The sequence below is a fragment of the Stegodyphus dumicola genome, chromosome X2 (assembly GCF_044657685.1).
Source record: "Stegodyphus dumicola isolate Sdum_Otavi_A_Nest chromosome X2, ASM4465768v1".
NCBI classification, from domain to species: Eukaryota; Metazoa; Arthropoda; class Arachnida; order Araneae; family Eresidae; genus Stegodyphus; species Stegodyphus dumicola.
In genome coordinates this window covers 62,500,476-62,522,438 of record NC_140781.1, presented here as the reverse complement: position 1 = coordinate 62,522,438, position 21,963 = coordinate 62,500,476, and the positions used below count along the sequence as shown (strand labels likewise).

General features: G+C 32.7%; 1 long non-coding RNA gene across 1 annotated transcript in view; it reads right to left on the bottom strand.

Annotated features, from left to right (window-relative positions):
- Window positions 1-451: 451 nt before the first annotated feature.
- LOC118181102 (uncharacterized) overlaps window positions 452-21,963 on the bottom strand; it is a 269,973-nt gene continuing 248,461 nt past the window's right edge. Inside the window, exons 3-4 of the long non-coding RNA XR_015039075.1 lie at window positions 8,076-8,415; window positions 452-1,001 (exon numbers count right to left, since the gene is read on the bottom strand). This is a non-coding gene — a long non-coding RNA (uncharacterized LOC118181102). The remainder of the gene's footprint in view (window positions 1,002-8,075; window positions 8,416-21,963) is intronic.

Below are 21,963 nucleotides of genomic sequence, written 5' to 3'. Positions count from 1 at the left end.
AACAGCATAAAATGACAAATATGAGTTTTATTAGTGTTTCTTTAAACGTTTAAAATAGATGAGTTTATTTTTGGGGTGTATTTTAATATCTGACAATAGTTTGAATATTAACTTAGAAGGACTTAAGATTTTTTTCTCATTGTATTTAAAAAAATTAGCACTATAACGTAATATTATAGCACTTTCTAAGCTTAAAACAGCACAATTTGTACTGCATGCGTATCTTAACAATACACATACCCATAAAAATATTTTAAGCACAAATTTTTAATTAAATCACTTAAAACGAAATATTTGAAAAGAAACCCTGATATAATTTTTGTATTTCTTGCGTCATTATCAGTTTCACTTCAATGAACTTCCTTTTATTAAGACGTTACTTTCAAAAACCTAGGGTTCAGACATAATAATATGATGTTGTTTTTAACAAATAAATAACTATTAAATTTTCCTTCAAGTTTAACAACATGCAAGTTATAAAATGCAGCACATCAATGCGCTTATATACAATAATAAAAATTCTTTTTGCAAATATCAGTGTGAAAAAAAAAAAATGGCAAAAAAATAATTCCATTTTTAAACGTAGCAGAATTTCAATCAGACAGTAAATATCTTTAATTTATTTCAGCGAAAAGTAAATAAAAACTTTTCTTTATGTAAATTTTTATGCAATAAAAATACATAAAATAACATTTTAATGTACGCATGTGCCCATGTATGTAAACATACATTAATGCAATATTATTCGCTTGTCATATGCTAGTAATAAGAATCAAGATAAAACTTTAATTATGACATTCCTTGCAAAACAAATTATAACGTTTTACTAATTTTTGGTTATGATAATCTTTAATATTTTACTATGAAATATATAAACACTGTCCTTTAGTTGCCCAATAATTAATACTGTCCTTTTAAAAAAACATTCTTTTCCGATATATTCTCATTCAAAAACCATCAAATGCGAGGAATTTTCTGCTTTGGTATCCCAAACATGGCTCCTAAATAAAAATAAGAAACATCATAATTTTAATTGCATTTATAAACCAAGTAGCATTAGAAATATGTTTATGAAATAGCATTAGCAAAACTTTTTTTAAAAATTTTTATGATGAGGCATTTATTCATAAACTGCATATATTATACATCAAACGAAACGTACATAATACATAATGCTAGAAACTAGGTCTTAGTTAGCGTTAAAGCAACAAATGCCCATACCAGTTAAATACATCATTAAGTGAATTATTTCAAATAATATCAATTACATATACCACTAAAAGGTAAAAAATTGTAAACAATGGCATAAAAATGCACATAATTAGTTGGCAAGAAATGATTTATACTGTTTATTATTATAAACTATTTCTAAATAATTTCGTATAATCTAGCAACGGCAACAATAATTAAATTTAACGAAAACAGTTCGCAGTAGACTAAAGATTTTGATTAGAAAGCTTTTCAAACTTATCAGTTTTCATAATGTACAAGTATATCACTAGTCATTTTAAATACTACAAATCATCTCCTTGAGAATGAGTGTTGGGACGTCCATGAAATCTCTAAAAAGCATGAAAAACTGAAATGTACTGAAAACGAATTTATTTCACACACAAAGCTCCTGTGCAAAATTAATAAGTTTCAACATGTATATCAGTATCAGCACGACAAAAGTTATATCATTATTCTGTTTTTGCCCGCATTCTGGCAAGAACATGTAATATAAAGCTTTCAGTTACTTGTGTGATTTCTTCTTGAGTTGGTCACGATTATCAATTTTTTCGTTGTAATAATCATTTTCAGCAAAGAGTTATGGGATTAAGAGCCTTATGGGTAAGGCCAGGGATTGTTGACCAGAGGAACAAGTCCATATGAAATCTATCATCTTGGAAATCAACGGAAATCCTGCACATGGAATCTATCAGCTTAAAAATCCTGCACATGATCCACAAAGTGAGGCTGTCCTCGATCTTGGTAGATTGAAGGAGCATATTAAAATGAATATCTTCCACTTCCATTTGCTAGACCTGAGGAAGCAAAAAAATATCTCTTCTATGTCCAAGTACACATTGAAACTAATAACTATTTAATACTAGCAAAGAAAAAGGGCCACAAATCTTGTTACTCGTTAGGTCACATAATATACTGACCTTAGCATGATCTCGACTGTGTTATGTTTCACTCAAGTGTGTTCAGAGGCCAAAATTTGTTCAGAGGCCAAAATGTAAAGATTTATACATTTATTTATATGGACTATGGTCTCATAATATGCACGCATAATTGTCTTAAAAGACAAAATTAAATAGAAGCTCTTTCAGTCCACATAATATACATTTTATAGAATTCTTATGAAATCTCATTATTCATTCGCAAAGCTGCCGCATATTTTATACAAAAAAATTATATTAAATATATATATATATATATATATATATATATATATATATATATATACACTACTGGCCTTTAAAATTGCAACACCAGGAAGGAATGATTTGACAAACATCAAAATTACTTGAAAGGAAGAAGAGGTTGGGATATGCAAATGATTAATATTTCAGCGCACTTAGACGACGCAGGAGGGAGAAACGACATCTTCAGCACTGCATAAAGGAAAAGTTGTATAGTGGATTTCTCATTCGGAAAGCGCTTTGTAAGATCTGCGTTTACTCAGAATATCGTGTTATGCCATGAATAAGAAGAGGAAATGCTTACCAACAAGTTTCGAAATTCGATAGAGGCAGGATCGTTGCCTATTGAAAGTGTAGATTACCGTTCCGTGATATCGCTGGCCGCACTGGTCGACATTCAACCACTGTCATGGGAATATAGAATCAATTTAATGCTGAGAGTCATACTGAACGGCATGCAGGATCTCAATCTCCTTCCATGACTAACTGCAGAGAGGACAGACATAATGTGAGGTCATTTCTGCAAATCCTATAACCACATCACGGACCATTAGAGAGAAAAGGGGAATGTTTGCATCACGGTATGGTACGCCGACGTTTGCAACAGCATGGACTGTTAGCACCACGACCATTAATTTGGATTCCCTTTACAATCCAGCATAGAGAGAGAGACCGAAATTCTGGTGCGCCGAATGACAAAGCTGGATACAGGAGTAGCACAATGTAGTCATTTCAGACGAGTCCCTGTTCTGCGTGCAGTATTCTGATGTCCATATACGTGTCTGTAGGAGTCCGCACGTTGCCTGCACATTCAGTATCGGCATAGGAGAACTACACCTGGTGTGATGGTTTGGGCAGCCATAGGGTACACGGATACCCCACGGGGAGCCATGGGGTTCTAGTTCGGATCTACCGTAATTTGAACGCAGATCGGTAGGTTTCTAACATCTTACGTCCAGTGGCTGTGCCCTATCTTTGAGGCCTGCCAAACACCATCTTTCAACAAGATAATGCAAGACCACAAATAGCACGTCGTGTTCTAACCTTCCTCGATACACAAGATATTCGACTGCTGCCCTGGCCTGCGTAGTCTCCGGATCTCTCTCCCATTAAAAACATCTGGTCATGGGTTGCTGAGACATTTGTTCGCCACGCAGCATGGAATGAGTTGTCTATTTTTGTCATCCAAGTCCAGTTCGACTCCCTGCCTAACCGGGTAAGGGCCACTTTAGCTGCTAGGGCTGGCAGCTGTTTCTGCTAATTTCGCACCGCTGTAAAACCTCAAACTGCTTACAAATTTAATCATTTTGTCTTCATGCCGCACTGTCTACGTACAATAAATATCTTTTTTGCATTTGCTTTCCTTCATGGCGTTGCAATTTTAATGGCCAGCAGTGTATATATATAAAATAAAATAATAAAAAACTATTGAGACCTGTACAAACTAATATAAATAATTGAAATATGTACAATTATTTAATTATTTTTACAATACTGTGAGAGTGTCAGGGAATGTTTTTTCTAAAGTGAGGATATCACTTAATTCAGTTCTTAACAAGTACCTTAAATTAAGTCGAAAATCGTACTGATTTTTATTTTTGGTTTAGTTTATGGCAAGTATTTTTTCTCAAGCAAACTAATGATCTTTTACATTTCGAGTTTTGCTCGTAGCTTATAATTTAACTCTAGCAAAATAACGAATTTGATCCTTATTTGGAAAAAGACGAAACACTCTCACTTAATTTGGTTATTGTTAATTGATAGTGAATTAATTTGTTCCCCTTGACTAGTAAATTAATCTACGGTTACTAGCAATGGCTACCTTTTTAATACTTTAAATTTTACTTTTTAATTTCACTATTTAGAATTTTTCCGGTTTAAAATACTATTTCTGTAAAACTTATTAAAATATTTTTACTACAATAGAAATCTAAAATAACTTATATTTAAAATACTGACTCAAATTTATTCGAATAATTCATCGTGTTAATTAAATTCCTGTTTCTTGGAGATGATATATAAAACCCTTTTCTAATAATAAATTATATATATGTGTGTATATTACTTTAATCACTTTATCTGAAAATACATTTAATTGTTAACAATTAGCTTTAAAAGACCTGAAACTATTTTTTAAAATCATTCATTCCCACTGTGTAATAGTATTTAATGTTCTATATTTGCCCATGCTTTTCATTGGGTATAAGCAGTAATGAAAAATTCATAGAAATGTTGGTTCAGGAATTTGGATTAAAAATTAGGGACAAAGGAGCTGAAAAATGATGAAACTGAAAATAAATTCAGTTCTTAATTATTCATAACACTTTTTTATCGTCAGTGCTCTATTTGAAGAAAATTTCATAATACAAATTTGCCGTAATTTTAAATATGCATTTTTACTGACAATGAATGACTGAATGTTTTAGGAATGCTTGAGGAAAAATCTCGCAAATTTAAACTAATAAATTCATTTAAAGTTCTGCATTGGTAAAATGTCAAATGCAGGCAAGATTTAAATATTCTGCACCATAATGCAATTAAAATACTTAATTGAGAACATATTGTGAAGAAGTTGCTCAAAAAATAATTTCGATTCATAAGTCTCAACGTTAATAGAGGTTATACAGCATTAGCAGCGATGTAACTTATGTGGCCTTAAAGGGCAACAAAATTCAGGAAAGACAGAAGTTGCACCGAGTGGCAGAAAGCTTAATATCAGCCCTGAGGATAATCCCACGTTTAGCTCTAGGTAGATTAACCCGTGCGTTAGAAATAGAAATTAGTAATCTAAATACACAAAATCAAAGTAACTAAAGATTAGTAATCTAAATACACAAAATCAAATTTCTTGTCAAATTAAGTTAAAGTTTGCAGTACTTTTTGCAGAAATTTAACTTTCGGGTCGTTTATTCTCCCATCAATAAAATTCCGAGTTCCATACTCAAGGACTCCATTCCGGATATGAATTCCTGGGGTATTTACAGGATTCCTTGCCAGTGTGGCTTAATTTACATTGGCCAAACTAAGATAGCCTTAAAATTTCGCGTTAATGAACATGAAGCATATGTTGGAAAAAAGGAAACAAAGAAGTCTTCTGTTGCCCAACATTGTTTGTCCAAAAACCGCACTTTCAATTTTTCTGCTGCCAAAATTATTCAAAAAATATCTTCCATTTGTGAACTGGATTTTCTAGAGGCATTTCACATTCAAAAGAATCTTTCTGTTCTAGTTAACGACCCTAATATCAATCCATCTTTGCCTTCAGCCTTTAAAGAAAGTTCTGGTTTCATCAACAGATGGCGCCAGTGGCTTCTCCCCTCTCCAGGCTTTCTTATCTTATCTCCTTCATTTGCGCTTTTGCAGCTGAGGATGATGGTTCGGTAAAACCATTGAAACTAGTCCTGTGAAAATTTGAAAATATAACGCTGATTTTTGTTGTTTGACTTTTAAATTAATAATTAAAGTAGTTCATCTATTTAGCCCTATGAGGCTAAACTGGAAAATTTAAACTGCTTAAATTTATTTAAAAAGCAATCATTTTTAAGAATGCCACAATAAAATTATATCTAATTAAGGATAAATTCATATTTATAAAATCATAATTTGAGGATGCTTCAGGTAATTAATTCTGCTATAACATGGTAAGAATATGCTGATTTGAAGAAATGTATATTACAACTTATAGCTTATTAAACATGTTTCGCATTTTTTAAAATTTTCCCAAGTACTTTGCATTTGTTAAAGTTATTATGCAGGCGGAAATATTTCTGTAGGCACATCTGATTGTGATGCAAAATTGCGTGTATCCCACAGCAGATTTACTGAATATTAATATAGTAATTTATTTTTTAAAATATTCACATTGTCGGAAGTTGCATGAGAGAAAAAAAACTACACTTTGTTAGCTTATATAACTGAGATCGATAGTTACCTATTTACAAATTAAGGATTAAAAAAAAAAGCTTCCTTGGTCAAATCACATAACTGCACTTTGATAGAATAACAAAATCTACTTCAAACAGAACAGCTCAGTCTTTCATTTAAATAATTTGATCATGCAACAATACAATGAATTATGTAAATGCTGTTTTATACATAGCATAAGCAAAGAGCCTTAATCGTAAATTTAGTCTCGTTTAGTAAGTTTACCGTGAACGATGCTTTGATCAAAATCTATCAACAAAATAAGACATGATTATAAAACATATAAAGATAACAAATGAGAATACATAAAATGAAACATATTAAAGACTAGTTTTCAATATTAGAACGAAGTGGGAAAAAATTGAAAATTTATTTTGTTTATATATGAAAAAGCTGCATTTTATTTAACATGGTTAGCGTGCAAAATGTTTTCCAAATTAAATTTGAATTTTGGTTACCGAAATCTCCCTAAAACTTTTTCCAATACATCAATTGCTCCAGAGTTGTCATATTAATAGTGCATATCTCAAATTCGTAAAATATAAAATTTTGAAATTTTAAATGAAGTTATAGTTAAGTTATAATGACGTTTATATAGTTATAAATTTTAAAGGAAGTTAGTTATGGAGGTATCTGGGTCCAAAAGCCTGACGGACGGCACTAGTCATATTGTGCTTTTCCACCAGACCCTGGAGCTCGATCGCGTAGGTTTACTTCAAGCAAACTGGTCGCCAGAGAGCTTGTTCTCATTTTTCATTTGTTATTCAACGCAGAGTTACAATTATTTTGCATGGACTAGTTAATATACAATTTTCGCCTTTACTATAACTTATCCTCTCCGTTTTCTCATCAGAAATCTAAATGAGTCAGAGAGTATTAAATCTGAGGTTTTTGAATTGTATAGCATACAGAGACTATTTCTGTTTCTCGAGCTCACAAAAATATAATCCTGCTATCTCGGTTAAGTTTGTATTTATTCGGCTTTACGTTATTCGCTGCCAACATGTAAATTGTTACTGTGGTTAGAGTTTTGAGCCTACTTCGATTTAAATTTAAATGTACTACTAGCCTACTAATGTAAACTACTAGCCTACGTTTTTATATTCGACTGTTATTTTAGTTATATCGCCACCAGTGGTGGTTGATCCTGTGAGCACAAGAAGTGCATTTATTTTCCAAGATTTGCTAAATAAAAAGATTGTTTTAAACTTTTTAAATTCTCTGTAGCAGACACAGCGATAATTCTATAATAATAATTAATAATAATAATAATATTTGGATCTAGTCAAAACCAAGTCAAGCTCTAAAGCGTTACATATGCTGCTTTTAATTATGCTTTTTAAATCAAAAGACAATTTTCATCAATTTTAGTTTGTAATTTATTTCGTAAATGCTTCCGTCACGGTTAAATTCTTAATGTCATGTATTTGAGTCACCAAAATCTTTTCAGGAATACTATATGCTACAGACCTATGCAGACGTTACAAAGTATTATTTCTTTAACTGGCAAGAATTCTTAACAAAGTCTGAATAGGAGCTTAGTTTGATTGTTGTATGCTCATTATTAAAACGAAAGCTCCAAGCTTCATTAGAAAAGAATTCTAATTTCTCCTGTTTCAGATGATTAGGTATCACATAAAGTGACAGAATTTCATAAAATATATCGCGTTGCAAAGAAAAGACTATAAAAATATTGTAAATTTAATAATTCAAACAATAAGAATTTTAAAAAATTGCAACCTTAAACAGCAGGCTGTGGTAAAAACTTTTCAATATTTTGTTGTGTAAATGCAAAGACTTTTCACCTTGGACTTGGAAGATAACATTTGCCGCAGATGCAAGAAATGTTTCAACCAACTAACGAACATTAAGACAAATGATCGTTGGAGCAATCACGAACTACAAAAGTGCTTCAGAAGAGGTTGCAGAGTAAGGCCATGGCGGATGAAAGAATTCAGACGGTTCAGTTGTAAGAAAGTAAAACTAACATGAATAGGTTCTCGCATTTCCTCTATTTCTTCTGAACGAGCTACCCTTCCTCTTTGTCCTCAGGTATTTCAGATGAAGGTGATGTTTATTCCTGAAAAAAAAAAAGAAAAGAAAAAGCATGCAACAATAACAAATCCTTTTACTTCTCAAATGAAAATGAAGCTCAATGTTGAACTCAGGCATGTGACAGAACTGGAGCTTCAGAGAGATCAGCGGTCAGTGTTGCTTTAAAGGATATGTAAATTTTGACCAAAACGGATACATCAAATGTTATCGACCAGAGCAAGATCAGGAGGTAAAACACAAAATCTTGAAGTGATTGTGTCACGAATATTGAAGAACAACCCTTATTATCTGTGTATTGTGCTTAAGTTAATGCTAAAAAAGACAAGATTCGGAATTCAATATGCAGCCGCTTTCTCTTGGGGAGATGCCCCGTTTTTATTTAAGTGTTGTACCTAGCTAAGAGCTGCATTGGATTTATATTAAGAATTACTTCCACGTATAAACTAACAAATTAGCAAAAACACTTTTGGACCTTTTCCAATTCACCCTGTTGTATATTCAACCACTGGTAGATCTAATGTAAAAGATGACTCGTTTAGAATAAATATTAATTTCAATCGTAATTAATTAGTCTCTTGAATTTTCTGAACGCAATGATATTAGACTTAGTCTTGAAATGAACTGTGACCGATCCACAGAAGCAAATTTAGTAATAAAATTTAAATGGTAACATTTGATCTTGCTCCTTGAATCCTTATATAAAAAATAAAATTTGTTTATTGTCAAAATGTGCAGAGAAAGGCACCAAGATTACACCGGAGATTACACAGTATGAAGGATAACGGGGAAAATAAAGAATGAAAATTTATTTATTAATCAAATGCAGGATAAAGTTCGCTTTCCTTTTTAGGATGGTAATAGAAGTAAGCATTTTAATTCAGAATATAACTTTGAACTTGTCAGTAATAGTAAAACATTGATGATTAATTCAAGTTATTTAAAAACTCAATATGCGGTACAGAACTTCTCATTCGCTCTTGCACGTACGATAAATCGGAAAAAAAGTTGACCACTTTTACTTGGCATTCATTGCATTTTGAAGCCATATGGAAAGCATAGGCAGCATGTTTCAGTTCTTAGTTGGTTTTACTTTACAGCGATTAATGCTAGAAATATTATTTAATATAAACTAACCTGATGAACATTTTATTTATCAAATTCTCAAATCGAGTAGGATATATTTTTGAAACTACTGAATCACACTGCGTTATGCAATTTAAATCTGTTCTCTGTTTCCTTATGCATCTCTTGTTGTAACAGATTAAGAAAGAGATCCTTCAAAAATATTCTCCACTAAAATTTTACGTTATAACTCCAGTGTAAATTTCCTGGTTTGAATTAGATAGACATTTGTTTATGCGAGTATCCTCTTCTTCAAAAATATGAATGCAATCAGTGAATACATAATTTGCAGTTTATGTATAGAAAAACTCGGCTGTGCGTTACATAATAAGTGGACCTTTAAAAATTTCTTATGCAATATAGCTCTTTCTACAGAGCCCATTTTAAGCAAGCACTGAAAGTATTTTTAACCACAGAAAGATAGACTGCTTTCCCGTTCTTTTAAATAAGCATCTGACCTAGTATATAAACATGTAATTATGTCGTAGTGTATGTTTTGACAATTATGTATTTCTTCGCTTATGTTCCATTTAGGCAAATAATCTTACATTACCCAGATGAATCTGCTGTCTCTTTTGCTCAGCATTTAAAAGCAAACCATAAATTTTCTCTCACTTCAAAAGTTGAAAGCCGCCGAATTATTTCTTTTTGTAATTAAAGGAAGCGCTTATCGGTAAAGAAACCCTGCCAAAAAAAGATTACGTACATAAACGCCCGTGAAATGTACGGGTGCCACAAACTTAGCTAGAAAGAGTGAAGTCGCGTTTTGATTCCGTGAATTGCATGACGAAGAAAGACTAAAATAAACGTTTATATACAAATGTAATAAAACGAGAGATATGAGGCCAGTCGAGATGAACACGTTAGACAGATGTATAACAAAAAGTTTGATCCGGAAGCGAAGAAAGATTAAATAAAATGAAGGCAGATTTCTATCTTCCAACAGATTCTCTAAGCACTGAAATTTTGTTATGCTATAATGATATAAATACTACATTAATTTTGAATTTTAAGAATTTTCACACGGATTTTAATCAAGGCTTTCATTATTATCTTTTGTACGTAAACTTTCTCATTATTGTTCGTTCACAATTTTTGGCGAATATTTAACTAATGAATATTTGAACTTCAGAATTTTAATCACAAGTATGACAATGATAGACCCATTAGTCTAATTACTTCCAAATCAACTGCTGCTCTAGGCTGTCGTAGGGAGGCTATACAGTCCTAGTTGTGTAGAATTTAAATCAAAGTCCTTCTGATCATATTAGACTGAGGAGCGAGTTATCACTTCGTGTGAAATAATATGACAAAGTCCTAAGAATGTTATAAATAGCATTTTTATTAAATCATTAAATAAACAGAAAGAACAGATTGAACTTGAGCGTACAAATAAATTTCGCACTTGTGGGTGTTTAACATAACAATGTGTAAGGATTATGTTAATTTTATTAATAGTTAAAGTTCCTTTCCTGTCGATTCTTAACTTCAACTTACTACTTCCGGCCAGAACGTAATTTTAGAATCACGTCTGCATACATAATGAGGAAGAGCGGTATTTAACCGCGAAGTTCTACTGGCTGGGCGAGAGAGTTACCAGGTGTTCTGTCTGCACGCGTCCGCCTTTTTAGGCTACTCTCTCGTAAGCTGTTAGTACGCTCGGCCATACTTTAGGCCCTTGATAACTTCGCAGTCAATTAGCGTTAAGGGGCCAACTCAGTTAGAATATTGATAGCTTCGGCTATATCTCTTTTTAGTTTAGATTATTTTTAGTTTACTTCTTAGCCTTTTAAGTTCAAGCCCAAGTGTTGGCTTTTATTATACACTCCAAGACGGAGTTCTGTTAAATCTTATTTGAATAATAAAGGGTTATTTACCCTTCCATCTTGTTGTTTCTTGTCACACGAACTCAAGCGATTATTCGCTTATCAGTTCTTAAGATTCTTCACGTTCACCTGTAACTTAGTATCTACAAAGTGAGAAACTCTACAATTGTTTCAAATGAAAGATAATGTAGTACACAAAGTGGCCAATTTAAGCAGGCCTAATATTTTCTTAAATGTCAGCTCGTAGAATGGCTAAAGCCTGGATTATACTCTGGCAAAGTTGGGCAATAGAACGTGAACTGCAGAGGATGCTGCTGAAAGCTCTATTTCTAAAATATTCAGAGCCCTTGACTAAAATGCTCTACCATATAATTTGCATCTTAGTGAGGACTACAGAAAGGATCCCAGTGAGGACTACAGAAAGCATAAAAATGGCTACTTAACATAAAATACCTCAGAAGGCACAAGAACAAAGATCTGAATTTTTTGTACGAAAAGTGCTCTGTTAGGTTATTTAGAATCGTCATGAGCCGATTTTGATAAATTAAAATTTCACTGAAAATGCAAAACGGCAAAAACGATTGGAAAATGCACTTAAAATGAAAAAAAAATGCTCTTAAATGTAAAAAGATCGAAATAACAATATAAAAAATGACACAATTGAGAGTCATTGACAAATGGATTAAAACCCAAGCAATTATACATACCTGCCACTTGAATTTTATTTTTTCTCCCGAATCTTGAGCCTTACGCAAATGTATTACACTGAATTAATAATTGCTCTAAAAGATATGTTGTGAGTAGTTAAGTTTTTATATCGTGAAAAACCTTTCTTGATATCTGTTGCAGTTATTAGAGCATTAAAAAAAAAAAAAAGAAAAGAAAAGAAAAAAAATTCCCTGTCGTTGAATCTTCTTCAGTTTCAAAACACTCTGCTTCTCTTGTCAAGGATATTTTCCCCATAGTTTGGAAGACACAGTTTATAGTTTAAACAGTTTTGAATTTATCAAATGATATACTGCTCTCGTAAGGATTTAAGAGTTGAAATTACTAATTACTGAGGTAGAAAAACATATGTAATATTACTGTGAGTGCGTAATTCCAAGATTGTGTCTGTGGAATAGCCTTTCTCCTCTTTACATGCAATCCTAAAGAACTGAACACGCACAAGTCACAAGTCCTAAGTCTTAAAGAGCTAATAAATGTTGGTACGGAAAAAAGTTCTTAGAAGTGACATTTATACATTGTTCAGAAGCCTATCTGATAGATACGTTTAACAGATTGCATACAGGACATGCTTGCCTAGTAAAAATGAGTTCATAGGAGTTAAAAGTGTTATTTCAAAGGTAACTGTATTCTTCTGTTTGATTATTAAAATATCCCTTAGCTCTAAAATGCCCCAAACATGCCTTAAAAAGCCTCCAAAATACTCTAAAAACTAGAAAAATGCTTTAAAAAGGAAAAAGGCTTAAAAAAGGAATGAAATGAAGAAACAAATGCGTATGTCATCAAATCTGGACGTTGATTATCACATAACCTCGAAGGCTATTCAACCTTAAAATAGAAGGACATTATTGCGTATTCACATTATGTTTGTGGAAAATCACAGCATCCTTATGAACCAAGCCATTCGGTCGGCAGAAATTGAATCCTCAACAAACTAACACTTCTCACTGAACTTGGTCACGTGGCCATAGTTCATACTATATGAACTATGGACATGAAAAATGGTTTCCTTAAATTTGGGAAAAAACGTTCCTTGTTGAAATATCATTTTGGCTGGGAACCGTATAATTTAAGATTTGCGTTTTTCTAGATACTTTTATATTGGAATAGCAGAATGTGACAAGATTAGATAAAGAAAGATCAGTAAAGTGATCAAGGCTGGAACCTTCAAAGTAATTTTGCAGATAAACTTAAAAATCTAGTGGACTTAAATGTATAACACAAGTATGTAACTCTCTTAACACAAGAACGGCCACACTAAGGTTTATACAAAAACCGACTTTTTTGAAAACCGGTTTTCGAATTCAATATTTCCAAAAAACCGGTTTTTGAATTTTTGTCAAAAAATTAGAACAGGGAAAATTATTTTATTTAATTTATATAAAATAACCAAAATCGTAATCAATATCAAAGTCAAAATATAAAAAAAATGAAGGATTACGTATACATATTACTTACACAAAATAACGAAAACTCAAAAAAAAATTTCAAATAATATTTATATTATTTTCACTAATTTTAATTTTTCTTAAGAAAATAGGATTTCAAAAAACGTAAAATATCCACTGAACGGTGGCTAAGTCTTGTTCTTATTTCGGAGAAAATATTGCCTGAAACTGAAAATACTCGTTTACTAGCTAGAGCTTGTAAACGAGTATTTTTAGGTTTTATAGTTTTCAGGGCATCAAATAACAAATTTAAGTTTTTTGTTCTTTTATTCGTTGCCTCAAATAATGAAAATTCAGCTTTGTCGTTGAATTTGTAACTTCAGGGTCTTCAAGTAACTTATGAATTGAATTTTCCATGGCTTCTTTTAAAAAAGTATTACTCTGATGAGTAGTTTCTTCCTCAGAATCGGTTTCCGCATAAGGATTTGGAAATATTCTAGACAATATCTTTCCAGATAACTTAATAATTTCGGTTTTTGAAGCTAAAGAAAATGCACTAGATTTTTTCACTGAACTAGAAATGTTTTGTGTATTTTGCAAATACAGCAAAACAGTTGCTAATTCTACTTGTCTTCTATCTTGAATTCGTTTTTCTAAAGCATATAATAATTTCAAACTTACTTCAGGGTTTAAATTTCTTAGTTCATTTAACAGAAATTCAAATATACCTTCGTTTGGTAGTAAATTGGCATCTCGTCGCCCTAAGTCTTCAGCTGCTAGACGAATCGGTCCCAAGACTTTATGAAGTTCTAAACGTTTAGGATACTGAGCTGCATTCCACATATAAGAAGAAGCATTATCATTCGATGCTAAAACAAAACATTCTTTTAATTCCAGAAATCGTCCAGTCATGTCATCCATACTATTTCACCTTGTTTTGCAGTCAAGAATTAAATATAATTCCTTTCCATTTTCTTCCTTGGTATAATTTTGAAGAATGGTCTTTCTTAATGGAGATTTTCTAAACAACTTACAAATTTTTCTTATTTGTGAAACTTATTGTTTGTAATTGTCAGACAAAATAGGAATAGAATGTTCTCGGTTACAAACATAATAAAGAGAATCTTCATAATCGTTATATTCATATTCGTCTTCATCTTCATCTTCCGATTCCTCACCTGAAACATTTATATCGGCTTCAGCTTCAGCCATTTCTCTATGTTTATATAACACATCAGTTACTGCTCATTGGATGGCGTGTGAATAGCCTGATTAATTATAGCTGATAATTGCTGCAGTTATGTCAATTTCTAGATTCAAGTTGAAATTTTATAGCCTTTCAGATACCAATTCTACTGTTCTCTGAGCATCACAAGAATCAGCTATTGGCACTAATTCCAAATTGAAATGTTCTGCCAAGTGGTGTATATTAATGTTTAAATATCTGCGCTTTCTTTTGCTAGTCCACTCGTCTAAAGTTATACATATTTTTTTCCTATTCTTTTTATTGAATCTAATTCAATAATAGTTTCACGTTTATTATTGTCATAAAACGCATGAATGAGATCCATTACTCTAGAGTAGTTACTTGGTAATAAATATCATTGTTGTTAAAGATACTCTCGTATGAATGAACTATTTGTAATGCTACTAATAGAAAATCCATCCATAGCTGCAAGTTTTGATACGATTTCTTCTGAACTACTCCTTTTTACTTTCATAAAATTTAAAATATTCGTTTGTTCATTTGAAGAAGAAAAATATCCAGGCGTTTCCTCTCGGCCTATCGTTTCTGATTTCTATCCGATAATTATTTTATGAACTGCTTTCAAATGATTATGTAGATTGTTCGTAGAGGATCCTTTGCAGCTTAACAATGATTGCAGATTATTACCATGATTTCAGATTGACTTGTCAATCCCTAACTTTTTGAAACTATCCCAAACTTCCTATTTATTCATTTTTATCTAAAAATGAACTGGCCAACGTTGAAAAAATGTGTTTACTGCCAGATGCATAGTAAGAATATCAAATCAAGTAAGTTTAAAATTAATTTTTACATAATAATATTAATTTTTTTAATGTGACAAATTTACTTTAAAGACCTGTTTTTTAAAACCGGGTTTGAAAACTCTTCAAACCTTAGGCCATACTGCAGTTCGCCAAACACATGTGGCTCTCGCAGGCGAATGATGTGAAATAGTTATTACCGCATCAAGCTGTAATTAGAGAAAACAAGAACACCGCAAAACTTCGCATTTTCTTCGACGCATCATCACATGCTGAAGTCAAACTGTCATTAAGTGATTGCTTAGGGTCAGACGTTTATTTCTATTTGAAACCTCTTTCACTATTCTAAAAATGATGAAAATATGAACTTGCAGCTTTTGTAAAATCTAGTTGCCGCTCTCTAATTTTCATGAATTCCAACATGCGGCTCTTTGTGAAATGAAGTCTAGCCACTCCTGTACACAACAAATACTTAAATATCAAATACAGAGTACAATCCCGTCTATACGAACTTAATGGGACAGAACAAATTTGGATGTCCCCTTTTTTTGACTGAATAAACCATGGTCATACTTGTTTCCATTACACATATAAATGGATAGTGTTTGCTCGTATGAATGAAAAACAAATTAGGATGTAAAGAGCCCTTTCTCAATATACTGAAATTTTTTATGTTTCTCTCTTTGATAGTTTATTCACTTCTACAGTTTTTCAGATATTCGAATAACACCTGTTTCTCAGGTTATAACTTAGCGATATAGCGATTAGAAACATAAACCCGAAAGAGTATATGTGAGCCACATGAATCGTTACATCAAAACGTGCTAAAATTTCAACAAATAAGGCTTTCCTCACATAGAACAGAATTATTTAATACAGCAGAGAGTCATCTGTAACCACGTCTGTGCCAAAGCAATATATTCTGTAATCGATTTACATTTGATGGCCATATGAATTGTAATTATTGTGCGTTAGTGTATTTCTGGGTTCCGGTTCAACTGATGATATACAATTTCGTAGCAAGTAACCATTTCCATCTACCTTGCACTGCTGCTAGATTGAATTCGATAACTCCCTAATTTTCCGCTAGGAGGCTCTACAATCCCTTTTATTCTGTCAGGTTTGTTCATTTTAGTAGAAAAAGTTTCGCAATCTTTCATTCCTAAATAAGAAAAAACTGCCAACGACTTTCTTTAGGACTCTGTATTTACAAAAGAATTATTTGAAACAGCCACAGTAACTGGGACCATATTGCTGATAACCATCGCCATAACTGATATCTGAAAATTTGAGATTACTAGTTTTTTATACGTCACATATACATGCACTGTGATGCAAGTGAGAAATTTTATTTTTTTTCCTCTTTATCGCATTATATTTCAAAAACAATTGTGTAGTTAAAGAAACAAAATAGTTTTTCCTGGATCATAAAATCTGAACAAATGAGTTTTTTCACTCTACTGAAATTAAGTGAAACAATCATTTTATGTGACTAAAACAAAACACATGATTTGCTTTTATCGCATAAGAAAACAAGACACGTAATTTTCGTATGTGAATGAAACAAAACGCATAATCTGTTGCGCATAAGCAAACCAAGGCATTTGTAGTTATGAAAGTATTGAATAATAATTATAAATAAATCAGAATAAAAAGCGCTTTCTGTATTATTTTTATATTATTTTAACTATATAATTATTAATAAATAATTTAATAACAAGTTTAAAAAAAACAAGCGCTCCAGATAAATGAAGCTCTATTTCATTTGTACACATGAAAGCTCAAAAATGTACTTTGTATAAGATTTTATAAAAATTCAGTACATTATTCCTATTTTATATTACGGAGAAGCAATTTCGCGTTCTGAACGTAACAGATGTTAATGAATTTCTCATTAATCTTAGTATTTTCAGAAATCTATTCTCAGAATTTTTGGAAAATCGATGAATATATTCCCTGTGTGTTATATCACTGACGTTAAACTGGAACATGATAAACATTTCGAACTATTATAAAAAATTTGAATACATCTAAACTCTAAAATCATTAATGCAGCTGTACTAAAATTTCTGAAAAGAATTACTACATCTGCGCCTAAATTATTTATGAATAGTATTAAAATGTAGAAACATAATTTAAAACTGTTTCATAAAAAGATTTCTTGGAGGTTTAAATAGTGTTTTACATTTACTTCATTTGTTTTAAATCGCTTTTAAATAGTGTCAAGGTACTTTTGAAAAGCTTTGAAAAATGCTTCTAAATATGAACAGGTGGCACATTTTATAGTTTGGATTGATATCTAAAGGACTGAGATAAATGTCGAGGCCTAATTTTTAAATATGAAAGAAAAAGGATTGCTTGGAATGAAAGAAAACTTAAGCTTCCCTTAGTTAATGTCTCAAAGTAATTGAGTCATGCTTTCTACTGATACCCATGCGTTGATTTCAGATACGCTCTCAGATGTTTTTGAATGATGCCACTAGATAACATGCAAATGCTTCACAAGAACGATTATATCGAAGTTTAAACTTAATTGCTATATGTATGCATAATAGACTGGAGATGTGTATTGCGCAGGGAGACAAACATAGCTGTAGATTCAACGATTTGTTATTTCAGAACAAAATTCTTGAGACGCATATTCTAATTCACACATCATTATGGGCACAATACGCACCCTCACGTTTTCGAAACAGTACCACATTTTAAGGCAATGGATGATACAGACATGTGAGCCATTCTATACGTGTAAGTTGGAAGCAATCAAGCGGCAGATTAGAACTCGTTCAGAAGAAGGCCTGGGTGACTGTCAAAAAGTTAAGTTTTGGTTTCAACTGAAATCTTATCCGCTGATTGACTAAAAATTGCAGCGTTATGTTATGCAATTGCAGCGTTATGTAAGATTGTATGATACGGATTAATGTGAAATTTAGATTGATATAGCATAAATAAGTATTATATTTAGGACAGAAATGGGAAAGACCCAAGTTAAAATGAAGAATAAAAGAGGTTATTGTCAGTCAAAATTAGAAATTTACTTTATTTTAGTATTTTTATTATATATATATATATATATATATATTTGTAATAATAAAATTCCATAGTTAAGAATACACTTAAAATTCTAACTGTATGTTCTTTTCATTTTTAATTTCGACATTCTCTTATTTGAAAGTACGTGGAATTAAATCCACAGCCCCGTAGTCCAGTTGTTTTTACCGCCTTTTCTACACGTACAGTTATAAAATGTTCTGGAAATATTTAAAGCGAACTGGATTGGCTGACGAGGCTGATGTCATTTCTTGGAAGCTCCGCCTTTCCAGAGGCTATAAAAGGACTCGCAAAAGAATATCGGGGCTTTTTCTTAAATGTCACGATGCAGTGAACTTCATACAAAAAGTTATTAGTAATTCTTTTTATTTACTCCGGATATCTGATTTTGTAACTGCTATTTCTCCTGAATAATAATAAATTGATCCTGTTTTTTTTTAAATTTATCGTCTGATAATTTAAGCTACGACTAAAGCTGGTACATCATATATATATATATATATATGTAAGATAAAGAAATATGTAAATCAAAATTATAACGGCTAACGGTAAGCCTTTAATTCTCCCTCTCTGTTTTAAAAATCGTCATTTCTAGATCATTTCATCTTGCATGGCCTGCGCAAGTAACTCTGAAATGGAAATTTTTCTAACCCTTGTAAACCAAACCTTTCTCTCAACAGGCTGCCATATTGGATAAATGCGCATTTAGCTTGCAGCTCTGTTGTCGCTAAGACGCTGTCTCATTTTCGAATTGTTTTGTTGTACTCCTAACTACGCCGTTATTAAAAATGTGATACTCTATATAAAACTGTGGCCTATGTGTTATGCCCATGCTTATGTGTGATGAAAAATATGTTCTCGATAATTAGTTCTTGTCAGATACTTGTCAGCAATAAAGATTACGTTCGGTCGGCTATGTCGGTCTACAAGTCTCTCCTTCCGAGTGTCATTTTTCTAGTTATGCAGCAGTCTCCCCAAGTTATTATTACACATATATATATGCAGAAGTTCACAAAAACTCTGTTCTGGTTTAAAAATCTGAATCCATTTCTCATAGAACAATTAACAAGTCTGTTTAGTGAAATCTGCAGTTTCCTTTTGAAGTATCTCAGTTTGCAGCTTGCTAATTCTTTTAGAAGGTCGTCCACATATGGAGTGTGTAGAGACATTAGGATATTTTCTTAAACCGGAGACATGAAAAATGAGCAACGACCTTCCCGGGAATCGAACCACGGATCTCTGGAATACGCCTCCAGCGTACAGACCACTACGCTAAAAAGGCATGCTAAGAAGGCGGGAGAAATACCTTATGTACTCCCCTCTTCTAAAGGGCGACTGGGGTTTTTAGGGGACCCAATCTCCAAATCCTGGGTGTGGAGAAACATCATCCACGTCCCTTTTTAGTTCGGGCGCCACTGTAGAGACATTAAGCCATTTTTTGAAACAGCAGAGATGGAAAATGAGCAACGCCCTCGTCGGGAATCTAACCACGGACCCCCGGAATACGCGCTCGTGCAGACCACTACACTAGAAAGGCATGCTAAGAAGGCGAGAGAAAAACCTTATAACTGTTTTTCTAAGGTCTTTAAGAATACAGTTAATTTTCAAACTAAAAATGGTAACATATAGCACACATCTTTGTGACACACCTTTTTCTTGAATTGGAATTTCTGAAAACACAGAACCTATCTGAACTCGAAAACACATGTCCTTTAAAAAATTCTGCACAAAAATTGTCAAATGTCTGCGTAAGGCCCAATCATATTATATCCCATCTTCCTGATGTGCCATAGGCCTTTTTCAATGTCGGAAAAGATGGATGCTAAGTGATTTCTTTAAGCATTTTTTTCATACCAGAAGATGTAACAGATGTGCAGTGTCCTAAAGTCTCCGGAGGTCCGGAGGTTCGCTCAAAGTGTTTTCAATTACTCTATAAAGCCACGCTCTAATGAAAGAGAAACTACTTTACTATGTAGTCCGAATTGCTGTTTCTAATACAAGAACATTATCAATTAAGAACTTACCCTTACGGAAACCCTTGTGACATGATGACAAATAACCGTTCTTTTCTGAGTGAAAGTTTCCCATTTTTTGTAGCTTTGCATATACAGCTAGTTTGTGCTTTAGAATGATAATTCAAGGGACTCTAAGGATCTTGCCTGGTGTTGACTACAGAAATGAGTATGGCTTTCAGCCATGCATTGGAAAATACCTGCTTTTTCCATACTCTCTTATATAGAGGGAGAAAGGTGGCCAATGTCTCAGTCGGGAGGTGCTTAATAATATCATAGATGATTCCATAGACAGCTGGATTAGTATTAACTGTGTTTACTAAAACTCTTTGCAGCTCCAGTATAGTAAATTCGCTATTATAAGTTTACGAGCTGGGAGACGCAATTTGTGTTTTTCCAGATTGTAGCTTGCAGGACAGGATTATTGCTGGTGGATAGTTGGCAGCATTAGATACAACAGTGGGCATCAACAATAATATTAGCAGTTTCTTCTCTAATGGTGACCACTTAGCCATCTTTTTTCAGAAAGAGAAGTGAATAATCGGGATATAAATCTAATGATTTTCGAACTTTTCTCGCGTACATTTGTTCGGAGTAGAGTCTTGTATACGATACGCAGGACCTCATTGAGCACCTCTAACTGTGTCGGCGCATCTTCTTAGCCTTTGCATTCGCCTTTTTTTGAAAACCAAAAGGTTTGACTGGGTTGCGTATCTTCCCGCTTTTCTTTCCTGTCTACAGGTTTCATGGCATTCTCGATTCCACTGTGGTTTTGGATGTTCAAGATCCTCCAGATCACCTCGGGATAAAGATTTTAACTGACCTTTCAGTTGTATCAGTTTTGGCAATTACTGCTACGTTAGTCTATAAATCTTCCACCATCTGAGTAAAGTACTTAAGGACAGGAGAATAACTTCCATCCTGCTCTCTCACGAATGTAACGGATTAGTCTATATATATAGGTACCGCATCATAATCGTCTTAGATAGTCACAAAGACTGGAAAGTGATCTCTGTCATAAGGTTCCTTCTCGAACCAAATAAGCAAAACGGCAAAAGTGACGGTGAACAAATGGCCAGATCAAGAGTATGAAATATCCTCGTCGGTTTGTGGAGGTAAGTATTTTCCTCGTTATTAAGGAGAAAAAGAAAATTATCATTTATCAATTGCTGGATGATTTGTTGTACACGTGAATTTATGTCGGATCAAATAAGATAACTGATTAATTAACTAGAAACCCTACAAATAGACAACTCTTGGACTTGTAGAGATAATCTTTATTTAGATATAATTCCTAATATAATAAAACACAATAAAGCAATACAAACGCGGTGACATTTGCTCTCTCACTTTAATAACTTCAATTTCACTTAGTTATTTTGCTATAATTGGCGATGGGAAAAACGAGAAGCTGCAGACATCAGCTTAATAAAGCAAA